This window comes from Neopsephotus bourkii, unplaced genomic scaffold (genome assembly GCF_033783945.1).
Source record: "Neopsephotus bourkii isolate Nb327-2 ecotype Australia unplaced genomic scaffold, CSIRO-AGI_Nbou_v1 NB_1080, whole genome shotgun sequence".
NCBI classification, from domain to species: domain Eukaryota; kingdom Metazoa; phylum Chordata; class Aves; order Psittaciformes; family Psittacidae; genus Neopsephotus; species Neopsephotus bourkii.
The window spans coordinates 4,118,242-4,129,720 of record NW_026901568.1 but is presented as its reverse complement, the minus strand read 5'-3'; the positions used below and the strand labels follow the sequence as shown (position 1 = coordinate 4,129,720).

At 43.5% G+C, this 11,479-nt stretch overlaps 1 long non-coding RNA gene across 1 annotated transcript in view; it reads left to right on the top strand.

Annotated features, from left to right (window-relative positions):
- Nucleotides 1-1,418: 1,418 nt before the first annotated feature.
- The window catches only part of LOC133217019 (uncharacterized), a 35,070-nt gene continuing 25,009 nt past the window's right edge, over nt 1,419-11,479 (top strand). The window contains exon 1 of the long non-coding RNA XR_009726793.1: nt 1,419-1,550. This is a non-coding gene — a long non-coding RNA (uncharacterized LOC133217019). The remainder of the gene's footprint in view (nt 1,551-11,479) is intronic.

Genomic DNA, 11,479 nt, shown 5'->3' with positions numbered 1-11,479 from the left:
GAATTTTCTGAAGGAACTTATCAATGTCATCCAAAAAGCCACTTTTCCTTCTACAGAGTCTGTTCTCCTCAGTCCGGGTGTTACTTTCCCCACCTATCGCTTATTTCTGATGTGGAAGTAATGTAACACCGGATGCTTCTTGGAAAATCTGCTGCGTTTTGAATGGCTTCAGTCCTTCTGTTTCAGGCAGGGAATTTATTCTCACTTTCTCAGTGGAGGAGATCCATCCTTTCGCATAGTGTCAGTGGCATGCAATCATCCTGCACCTCTCTGCCAAAATTGCTTTTGCCCCAGAGACAGGAAGAATCAGCAGCCTCTAGAAGCTGTGTCCCCTCATGGTTTTTTAACAGGGAATAGTGTTGGGAGGAATCAGAGAATCATAGAACAGTTTGGGTTGGAAGGGACCAAGCTGTCTGTGCTTTATTTTTTACACACACTAACAATGCCATTGCTCATGGGGCTTGTCTGGTTTTATCAGGAGTGCTGCTGAAGCCGTCCTGTATGCTTTCAGCAGCAGAAGGGAGCTGTAGGTTTGTAAGAGGCTTGCTAGGGGAAAAGTGGTTTCTGTATTTAATTTTCATGAGCAGCTAAACACATGTCTGTCATTGCAGGCGATGCTGTCTCCATTGCAGGCTTTCACTATTTTAAATTACACGCACAACAGACCCCTTTCTCTGCCAGGATTCATAAGGAACTTGTGAAATGATCACGAATAAGCTTCTAAACCAGAGCTCACACCTTCGAACCCCAAGTGGTTGCCACCTGCGTGCGCTTGGCGGGTGCAGAACGGTGTCTTTTTGGGATGAGCATCACCTTGCATTGCCTGTGGGTAGGGATGGGACTGCTGTGCCCAGGAGTGAAGGGGAGAGGCATCGCAGGGAGGGCTCAGCTGTAGATGAGCTGCCAGCCCTCTGCCTGCATGGCCCCATGTACATCACGCTCCTCGAAACTCCTTGGGACCACAGAAGGGCAGCCTTTCTTCACTGGGCAGGAGATTCAGGAAGTCCCTGCTGGGGAGATTGAAGGGCTGGGCTTGCTGAACTGTCTGATGCAGCACAGTGAGGAGATGCAGTTTGGTGTCATGGGCAGTGGTCTGCTGTGCAGATGGAGGGTTGAGCCTGGACAGTGGCTGTAGTGTACGAGGGAGAGGAGATAAGGCATAGTGTGATGAGATGGGGGAGATTGTTTTAGAAAGTTGTGCTTTCTGAAATACTAGCTTTTTTCCAAATGAGACAAGTTCTGTGGGTGGATTTAAAGTGCTGAAAAGCTGTTATGGCTGTGCCGTGGCAAACAGTCCCCTTGGCTCATTGTGGAGCATCCATTCTGCATAGAACTCGGTGGAGTATCAGGACCCTGCTCCCAACGGTGACCTCTGCAACTTCTGGTACTTGTCTATGTGATGTCAGACACAGCCAGCAAGCAGAGGTGCAGCCCCACAGAGACCAGCCCTGCAGGACTGGGCACATACAGGTGCACCCAGATGTTGGCCAGAGCAAGACATCTACAAATTGCCTGGTTTGGAATAGCATCTGTCATGAGGAGAGTATCAGGTACAGTTAACTCATCACCACACAAGCCATATGCTAAGCTCTGATAGTGGGTCCTGTGAAGTTTGTCCTCTTACAGTGGTTATTTGTAGTAGTTAAATCTCATTCCCCATCTTTGACCTCCAAGGTCTAAGGAGTCCCAAAGTGCTCACAGTTCATCTTCCATAGTGCACTCTCATCTGGAGTGGGGTGGTTTGGGAGGGTGAGGCACAGAAGGCCCTGTACAGCCATGTAAGTACCCCACCACTGCACTGACCACCTCATCGGGCTGCCTGGTGGGGTCAGTATTTTGGGAGTGCTGCAAACCCTTGTAGTTTTGTAGGGATACTGACTGGTAGTTCATGTCTTTCTTGAAATTCAAGCTTCTAGAATGATACTTAGTAAGAAAATGCCAGCCTCATTAAAAGAAAAAAACACCCAAGAAAAAAGGTTTCGTTCCTTCTGACTGCATTGAAAAGCTTGAAAGGCATAAATCTGATGGATCTAAAACCTACATGCAAACAAAAAGGAAGCAAAATATAGTAAGCATTAAAATTTTACAGTCTTAAGCTGGTGTCTTTGTTTCTAGGCAGTTTTCACAACATTAAAACACTGGGAATGAGAATAATGTTGAGATGGAAATTAAAAAGTCTTTCATTCCTAGAGACTGCAAATGAAGGTTTTTATGCAGTAAAGAGTAGCAGAAGTGTTTTTTCCCCCAGCCTGGTATTTGTAAGGTAGCAACATCTCCAGGGGGAGCTGCTGCAGGCAGGACCTCTTGGACTAAGGGGAAGGGGAACAGATTTTCCTTTCTGTGTCGTCTCCTATGGACTGTTTGAGGTACAGTCTATGCAAGTACTTTCTCATCACCAGTATTCAGGCAGAACTGAGTACCCTCCCAAACACTCCTCAAATGGCCTTGAAAAAGAAGTTCCCAGGAAAATACAAGATTTTCCACTGTTGGACTGGCCATTTTTCTTTCTGATTGCCTCTCTGTTCTCATCCCCTCTCTTTCTGTGCCCTCTGGCTTCATCCCCTTATTCCCCCATTCTCTTTGCTTTCCTGGTTCATCTCCATCTCCAAAAGTATTGTGGAACAGGTATGATGTTTGCTGCCATTACTGTGTTCTCTCCCCCTGTTTACTGCCCCCTCAGTACACAGCACCTCTGGGACAGAGTCCAGTGTGCTGGTTTGTACCTGTGCAGTGCCTGACACTTTGGGAACCAGGCCTTTAAACCTTTGAAAGGGTCTAAATAACTTAGGCTGGATAATAATAAAACAATACAGCTCTTGGTGACCTGCCATGCATGTCACTGCCTCTTTTCTCCAGAGCAGGCATGCTGCCATTAAGCTGCTTAATGTCCAGACTGTCTGCATAATCCATTGCCCCGAACTATGCTGTGGACTCTGATGAGCCTTTCCATAAAGAAGTATTAACTGGGAAGTGATATAAAGTGGGAATGACAGGTAGAAGGGGCACCACTAAAAAGAAAACAGGCTTGCTGCTGGTCAGGTGAAAATCTGTTGCCTTGTGTCCCAAGTAATAGCTCCTAATCAGTATGAAATTGAAATTTTTGGAAGAAAAGTATGATTATTGCTGAAGGCTTATTTGTAAGTCAGGTGGAGGGAGAGGTTTTACACTTTGCATTTTGGGTCACCAGGTTTCTTAGCTTAGGTGACACTCTGTCAGCCACATTAAGCACTGCTAGGTTCTCCTTACACGCAGTGATTCAGATGCTGTGCATGTGTTTTCAAAACTGCATGAGTGTGCTGGATTTATTCAGAAAGGTACCAGCACTGCACATGCAAATTGCCAGTAACTGTGTAAGCCAGTGACCAATTACATCAATAACTGGTTATTTGCATAATGCATTCCCATTTATGCATGCAGATATAATAACTGCATGCACAAATGGTGTAAGTGATTGCAGGTGCAAAAGTGTGGATGTGAGCATGTGTATACAGGCTACAAAAAGCAACTCGGTGTGAACAGCAATTGCACCAATCACCATGGTGCTGCTACACAAAACCCGGGAATTTGAGTCTTTGTTTTGACCTGGAAGGATCCTTCTACCTGCTGATTGGAATGGCATGTTGGGGTTTTTTTCCTGAGAGATTAATTAGTTCTTCAGTAGCAAGGTTTACTGTGATTCGCCCTTCCTTCTATTGACAACTGTCAATCTGGAGTCAGATAAGAGCATCTGGATGTCTTCATGTAGGGAATTCTATAATAAGGAGCTAAAATGACACCAGACGGTATTTTTAAAGCAGGTCAGTCGTTTCGCACACTATTCCGTCTCCCTTCTCTTATGTATTATTAATTCTGAAGCTTTTCCTGTTGGTTGATGTATCTTTTCCCACAGGATCTGTTGTGTGAATGTTTCATGAAGAGGGACTCTAATCTCATTTCATCACTTTGCTAGGAACCCCCCAAAGCTTCTTAGAAAGCTGGAGTGCCATAAAGACAATTGAAGACTTCTGTTGCAAGCATATAATTTGTTTTTATTCCAAGAGTAAAAGTGATAGCACACAGAGCACAAAATCCCTGTCCACTGAATTCCTATCATGTGCTAATGTATGAACACCCATAAAAACATTTCTTCATGACTTTTGACACAAGAAGTGATGCTCTGTATTCAGTCAGTCGGAAACCTGCTGCTCTCAGCTATCCTGGTGCTCTCAACTATCCTGGTGCAGAGAGGCATGAGCATGCAGGTTTCTGAGAAGTAGGCCTTACACAAGTCTTGAAGAGTTGAATTTGCAATTCTATATGAACAGGATGTGAAGTAGTTGTTTCTGTCTCTGGGAGAAAGGTTGGAGTCTCATCATCTAGCTTCAGGGCCTGAATAGATTGACATTTTATGCAGTCTTAAGCATGTACCTGAGATACAGTTCTTCTTTACGAGAGTAATAAAGTTATTACAAAAGTTTCTCTCATAGAAAAACCTGTTGTGGCTCTCTGCAGAAATACCAAAGTTGAAGAGCTGCCGTAGATTTCACATGCGTCAGAGGAGCAGTGTGGAAGAGAAACACCCTGATGGTGTTTTGTGCACAGCTGGGTGAGTGGCAGTGACCACGCTCAGGGGACTGGACAGAAGCAAACCTGTGTTTGAATCCCAGGCTCGCAGCTGAGGCATTAAAGGACTCTTAGTACAGCCTACGCTGTACAAACAGGCTGACATCATTCTTTCCAGTTACTGCAACCAAGTCTGAGTTGTTCTGGTTTGCACCTATGGATGGACATGCAGCCCATGTGCTCAGTCCAGCTGCTGTTGATGCCACTGACTTGGGTTTGCCAGGCATGTCTGCAGCACCTTTATAGCAGACAGAAATCCTGGGTCAATTTTAGAGCTGCTTGTGATACCAAGTAACTAACTATTCCTTCCCACCTAGTTCAGCTGCCTCTTTCAGTATGTCCAGATTAGAAACCACTTTCTTTCCCCTTTTCCTCCCCCCTAGTTCTCTATGAAGAATATTTTGGCCATGTCACAGAATTCAGTATTTGTTTTTAAGTGTATTTTTTTTCCTGTGGCTTTTTAGAAACCTGCTTAGTGTGAAATTAACTTTGAAACTCATGGACCTGATGAGGTATTGAGCTGACATCTGTAGCTCTAAAGACCTGTTCTGTTAGAGAGAAATCCCCAATGGGATGTTTTTTGACCAAAACTAATATTTCTTTCACTCAGTATTTCTGTGTATTAACATCTGAATATGGCATCTCAATTATTGTGGTTTGGTTTGGGTTTTTTTTCCTCAAATCGATATAAAATACATGAAAATCCTCTGCAGTATGTAAACCCTAGGGGAACCTTTGAACATTCAGGTGGGTAGTGATGCAAAAGCTTGACTATGTTTGCTGTATAGTGGCATGTTAAAAAAGAAACAAACAACAAAACCAGCCTTTATTGCTCTTCATCTACCTCAGAGACATAGGTTTCTATACAGCAAAAAGCAGTTGGTGTCCCAGGGGTGCCCTGGGCAGGGGTTTTGCTGACATCCCAGCCAGCGCACACAGAGGAACTGGCTCTGTGCAAGTTGTGTGGGGAAGACTGAACCTGGTGCCACCTTCGCATCCTGCAGGAAGAAGTTGCACGTGTCTGTCTGGCACTTTTTAGTAAGACTGAGCATTCAGTCTGCTTGGAAAGTGTGAAGGTAAAGCAGGTTGCTTTATCCTTCCCACGTGTGGGGAAGGATCTGAAGCTGCTGTAAATTACAGGATGCATTTTACTCAAAAGAATCTGTGATCCACAGCAAATATCTTGTACTCATGAGCAACTGATACAATGGCAGTTTTGGGATCTGTACACTATATTAATAAATTATGACCTTGTGTGTGTTGGGGGGCTGAGTAGCATTCTATTACAGTAACTACAGTAATATTTCTATTTTTAATAGAAATAATTTTAAATTCAAATGCCATCTGGTTTTAATGTTAAAAAGACTTAATTACAAGTATGGTATAAAACTGTATGTTCTTTATGACAAAAGGAGGCGAGGAAGGTAGAACTGAAGATGCTGCACTGCATTTGGTTGAGCATATGTTGACTGAACTAACTTAATCCTGGAGATTCAGCTCCCCCAAAGCCAGACTGTGATTCTGAGGTCCCTGCTGAGAAGTTCACTTACGTTTGAACATTGCATGTCAAAATAAAGAGTGCTTCTGGGGTGATGCTGGCAGAGGTGCTGTGGTTGCATCACTGCTCTGAAAAAGATGCATGGGAAAGGCACATAGGTATGAAGTATAAAGCAGATACAGTAAAAAAAGTCCAGTAACGGCATTTCATAGAAAATCTGCAGTCCCTGTGTAGGTGATACATACCCACTGTCATTGCTGTGCTGCTTCATCTCCACGGCAGAGAGTTTCTCCCTTGTGAATATGATGGGTGACAGTTTTTATGCTCACATTAGTGCAGCGATGGATGGTGCACCAGGGGTTCCATGTGGCTCAGACAAAACAGCATCTGGTGTCTCAGGCTCCTGAGTTTGGTAAATGGGCAAGGGATGAGCACAGAGGAAGATGACAGATGAGTGACCTTGTGGTTGTTCTCTAGAGTTGTGATTCAGGAGGTGTTGGTTCCAGTGCTGGGTCTGTTACAGACACGGGCATGACCGCAACTGAGCTGTTGAGCTATTGTGCTGCTGTGAAATGAGGATTCACAGCCTTTGAACTTCCCTCTGTTGCCTGTTAGGGTTGTAGTCCCTGCAGCATGGGAAGCAGCACAGGGAGCAGTTGGAGAACTGTATTTTGCATGGCTTAGCTTGAACTGTAGCTCTATTAATACTAATATAAATATAATCTAAATTGAGTTTGACCTTAGGTGACAGCTATGACAAAGCACGGTACGTTTGAAGTCTGGATACAATTATTTGGAATTGCTAAACACCATACTTCAGTCGTGACCTTTAGATTGCACCAGAGCCAGGGGAGGTCCCTGATTTTAACTTCTGAACTGCAGTTCACCTCATCGGAAAGAGACTTCAGAAGCTATTATAATCACAGAGAATATTTTAAAGTGTGAAGAAGCTATAAGCAAAATATTTATTTTACACACTTGTCTGAATTTAATCCATGAATGTGTCTACTACGATAGTGTTTTTCTGGTGTAGATGCGGCGAGTAAGCTGAGATCATAGCAGACATGTCCTGTAAGGCTTTACAGAAAATCATTGCTTTTTAATCTCTTTATCCCTGTTATTTCCTACCACTGTGAAAATCCAGCGGCAGGGAAAGCTGGCACGGTGTAGGACAGATGCATAATATGTAATGCTAAGCAGGCAAAAATCCTTCTGTTTGTCTAATACTCCAAACACATTATAAATGTCAATGTTAGTGCTGTGTGTCCTACATAAATTAATAACAGCATCAATATCCAAGCAGGTATTATACATCTTTGGTCTAACCTGGATACGCATGCTGTCTTGATATCAGTGACTTATCTTTTAATTAGAGTTAGCCAGAAAAGTTGAACTGGGCTGGGTTTATAGCAAAGCAAGTACAACCCAAGTGGCAACCTGAGTGTAAAAACGAGTTGGGTGCTTCATGTTATATAGCACCTGACTTCAAGTCTTTAATTTAGCTTTTCTTTGTGCATTACATTTTCCATGCACAAACGCTGCAAACATGCTTAGACAGTAGAATTGAGCTCCAGTGTCCAGAGGGCATCTAGACATTTTCAGGTGAGTGATTGCTCCCTTGATCTTCACATTAAAGTGTCCTCCTGTCTGTAGTACAGATTTAATCAGCTGAGCTACATCCTCTTGCACTGAAAGGTCCGGGAGCCCCGAAGTAGGCTGGTCATGGCACTGTTTGGGACTGTTTCTACTACAAGGGTGAGAATGGATTTAGTTAAAGGGCACGAGAAATAGTTCTAGTGGAAGTGAGACATTGCAGTGTGCCAAGTGTTTGGAGAAGAGGGAATGCTTCATAACAATTTCTTATATGTACCTCACGTGTATTTTGGAAGGGGAACCTTTAAAGTTGAACTTGGCAGTGAATGCAGTGCTGTCAATGAAAGATTTGTGTAGTAACAGCAGTCATTTTCTCCCCAAGTAAATCACACTGACTTCAGGTCATCGTGCCTGGCTGACACTGAGCAAGGACAGAACCTCTGCAAAACACCCAACCACTTTTTCACTGTCTCAGGCTGTAATTAGAGGCACCCCCAATTGTTTGAAAGTGTTGAATTACAAAGATCCAAAATCCTGTGTTTCTGTCCTGCTCTCACAGGGAGGAAATTGGACTGATAGGCTTTGCCGACACGCTGAGTGTAATTCAGTTCCCCTTGGAATCAGAAGTTTTATATATACTCAGCAGCAGTTCCACAAGGCCTGGACTTTGCTCAGCGTTGAATCTCGTGCCCATCACATTTCCAGCAGGACAGCCTGGTTCTTGCACACTCACCCTCTCATACCCGGGGTCCATCCCTGTGCTGCAGGACACCAGCACACCACAGGCACCCGGCCCTCCTGCTCCCCACTGCTCCTCCTTTACAAAACGAGGCTGTTGCTATTTATTAATGCAATTCAGGGCTATTAATGCATGCAGAACCTCTTCCCCATGTTACCAACCATAGAAGAGCAAAGCCTTCTGAACCTCCTTCTTCCTTTCACACCATGTTAAAATGCCGTATGATTTCATGGCAGAGCAGCTCACAGCTGGTCACTCACTGGAGCATGGGTCTTCCAACATGCCAGCTGTAGGGATATAACCCCAAATGGATAAATTTGAATATATGTGATCTTGTAATCTGGAGCAGAGACCATATGGAGCATCACAGCAGAGTCAATTTAAGACTTTGACAACAAAAATATGGGTTCTTTCAGCCATAATAATTTGAAACAATGGTTTATTTTTCTTCTGTTGCTGACATTCAGTGGGAACTGTGGGAGAGTGACAGGTTCTCAGGCTGTTCTCATCCGACTTTAAAAACATCTGCCTTAGGAAATGACTTTGTACCTAACGTATGAGCATTTTTCCAATTATTTTACTAAATAAATGCAAGTATTCTGTAAAAAGAGCTGTTAGTCTTAAAAGATATTTTTTCCATAAGGTAAAGTCAATTGAAGAGAATGTGCTGCTTTTAGATAAGTGTTCCAGGAATGAATGCAAGGAACAAAGCCGAAGGGCTGCAGTGCTGAAACTGGGAGCAGGAGGAGCTCTCCAAGCCACAGCTTGCTGTGGTTGACTCCAGATCTCCTCTGCCCCTGGCCAGCCATGGCTCCTGCAGCTTCCGACAGCCCCTCCAGCTCCTGCTGTGCTTACAGTTTATTTAAGGTTTTAAGTTTTTATTTAAAGGGATAGAGACAGTTAGCACTCCATCAGTGACTTTGTTATATGTATTTCAGCATCATACATGAGAGTCAGAGGCTGTCTTGCTTGTGGTGAGCAATCACCTCTAGAGTATTTGGCCAACATCAGATAAGAAGTTGTGGCAGGGCTGAGAGTTGAAGCCAAAGCTTTTGAGCTGCCAGCCCGGGACTGGTTAATGACCCAACCCTGCTAGTCTGCAAAGTACATTTAGTATGTTCTTAGCTCTGAATGAAGGTGTAAGTGAAAAGGCTGACTTCCTGTGCATTTTTAAAAGCATTTAGTAGAACTTAACAGAGCATTTTGTCTCTCACTAAGGAATTAAAAGATGGCTGTAAAAGCGGGTTCTGTAGATCCTGCTCCTGTAAAATCTAATAGGTTTCCTATCAAATTCTAAAGGCCTTTCTTTAAAGTTGCGGGGTGTTTTTAAAATCAAATAATGGATTTATTCTTGATGTCTTGGGCACATTACTGCAGCAACCTCATCCTTGGACCACAGCTTTGGCAGAACACACACATCCATAATGAGGGACTATATGTTCTGTGGGGTTTTTATTATGAAAGAAAATGAACAAATATATTATGAAGAAAGGAGGAAAATAGAGAAGACTACTTTTTTTTGGCAAAGCTTTGTGTTGCAGATCTCATTTCTCCGGTTGCAGCTGCCTTTAGACACCCAGTTCTGTGAGCTGCTATATTGAGTTTAGCTGTAGATGCTTCCCAAATTTGCTCTTTGGTGAAACAGGCATTTGTGCAGATTCCCCATAAAAATGACTCATTTGGGTTTTACCAAGAACTCTGGCACTTTTCCATTATAAGACAGGATTAGATTTCCAGAGAGATTTATCAAGATGGGAGTAGTGAAACAAATATTTTACATGTCCAGTTTAATCCTCTCTCTTCCCCCAAACGAGCGTATACGGGCAGGGTTTTGAGCTGTTCTGAAATGAAAGCTTTCTGAAAGAAATAACATTTCCCTGTGGGACTACCCAGCTTTCAGTCCTGTTTCTGTGGGAAGGTAAGAGAGCTCTGTTATCATTTACTATTTATGAGATGTGCATTTGTATTGCCAAGTGACCATAGGATTCTGTGCTCTTAAGAATCTGCAAATGAGATGAAGCTCATTATTTTTTAATGCAGAAAGCATTATTGCGATCTTGGTGTGGGGATATGTAACCTCAGATGTGTGTCTTACTGTGGGATATATATTGAGGCTTTTGCTTTAGGAAGCCAGTAAAGTACACACAGTATTTTCCAGTCATTCTGTTCAGCACATAAAAGCAGTATTTATTAGAAATTACAGTAAAGGGAGTTTTGTTGTTGTTTAATTGCAGACTGTGACTTGTAGGAAATTGCCCTCCTCTTGTGTGCATTTTGCTTGACAGTGTTGAGATAAATGCAGGGCCATGTTCTCAAAATAAAGTTTCTCCTTAATAAGAGAAGATTCATCATTATCCACTTCTGCCTCCCCACACAAGAGTTGGTGTCACAGTCCTAAGGAAAAGCAAAGTCTGATAAGTAATCCCATGTTATTTTTTTTTCTTCCAGTAAATTGGGATTTACTTTATAGGATCATGTTATTGGGTGTCAAGCCATGGCCCTGTAGGTTAACAGTGATAGGCACTTTAGTGTCTCTGCAGATGAAAGCAGTTGCGTGTGTGTCTGCCTGCCTGGCAGTAGGAGTCTCTGATCTGGGACATGGGCACGGTATCGCATGAGGAAAACCACTCAGTGAGAGAGCTGCAAATAAGACATTAACCCTGCTTATTGTTCTGGCAGTTACAGTAAACCACCAAGAAACAGAAAGCCATTCACTTTGCCTTGGTGTTTGCCTGGCACTGAAGCCATCATCTGTGGTGTCCTCGGCTGCTCCCTCTGATGAGGGCACCTCCAGTGCTCATCCCATGCTGGCCAGACGCTGTGCATGCATACTCCTGCTCCCAGTGGGATGTTTATAATGCCATCATTACATCTGCAGATGGGATGCTCTCTGATTCTTGAGGTCACTACGCGGGTTACCTTGAAGCGGTTCGTTGCATGGAGTTGTACAAGAACTGTTGGAGGACAGCTCAAATGCACCCTGAAGTGCCTGTGGTCTGCTGTGTCTTGTGTGTGTGGTCCTTTTCAGTACTTCCATCCGCTGCATT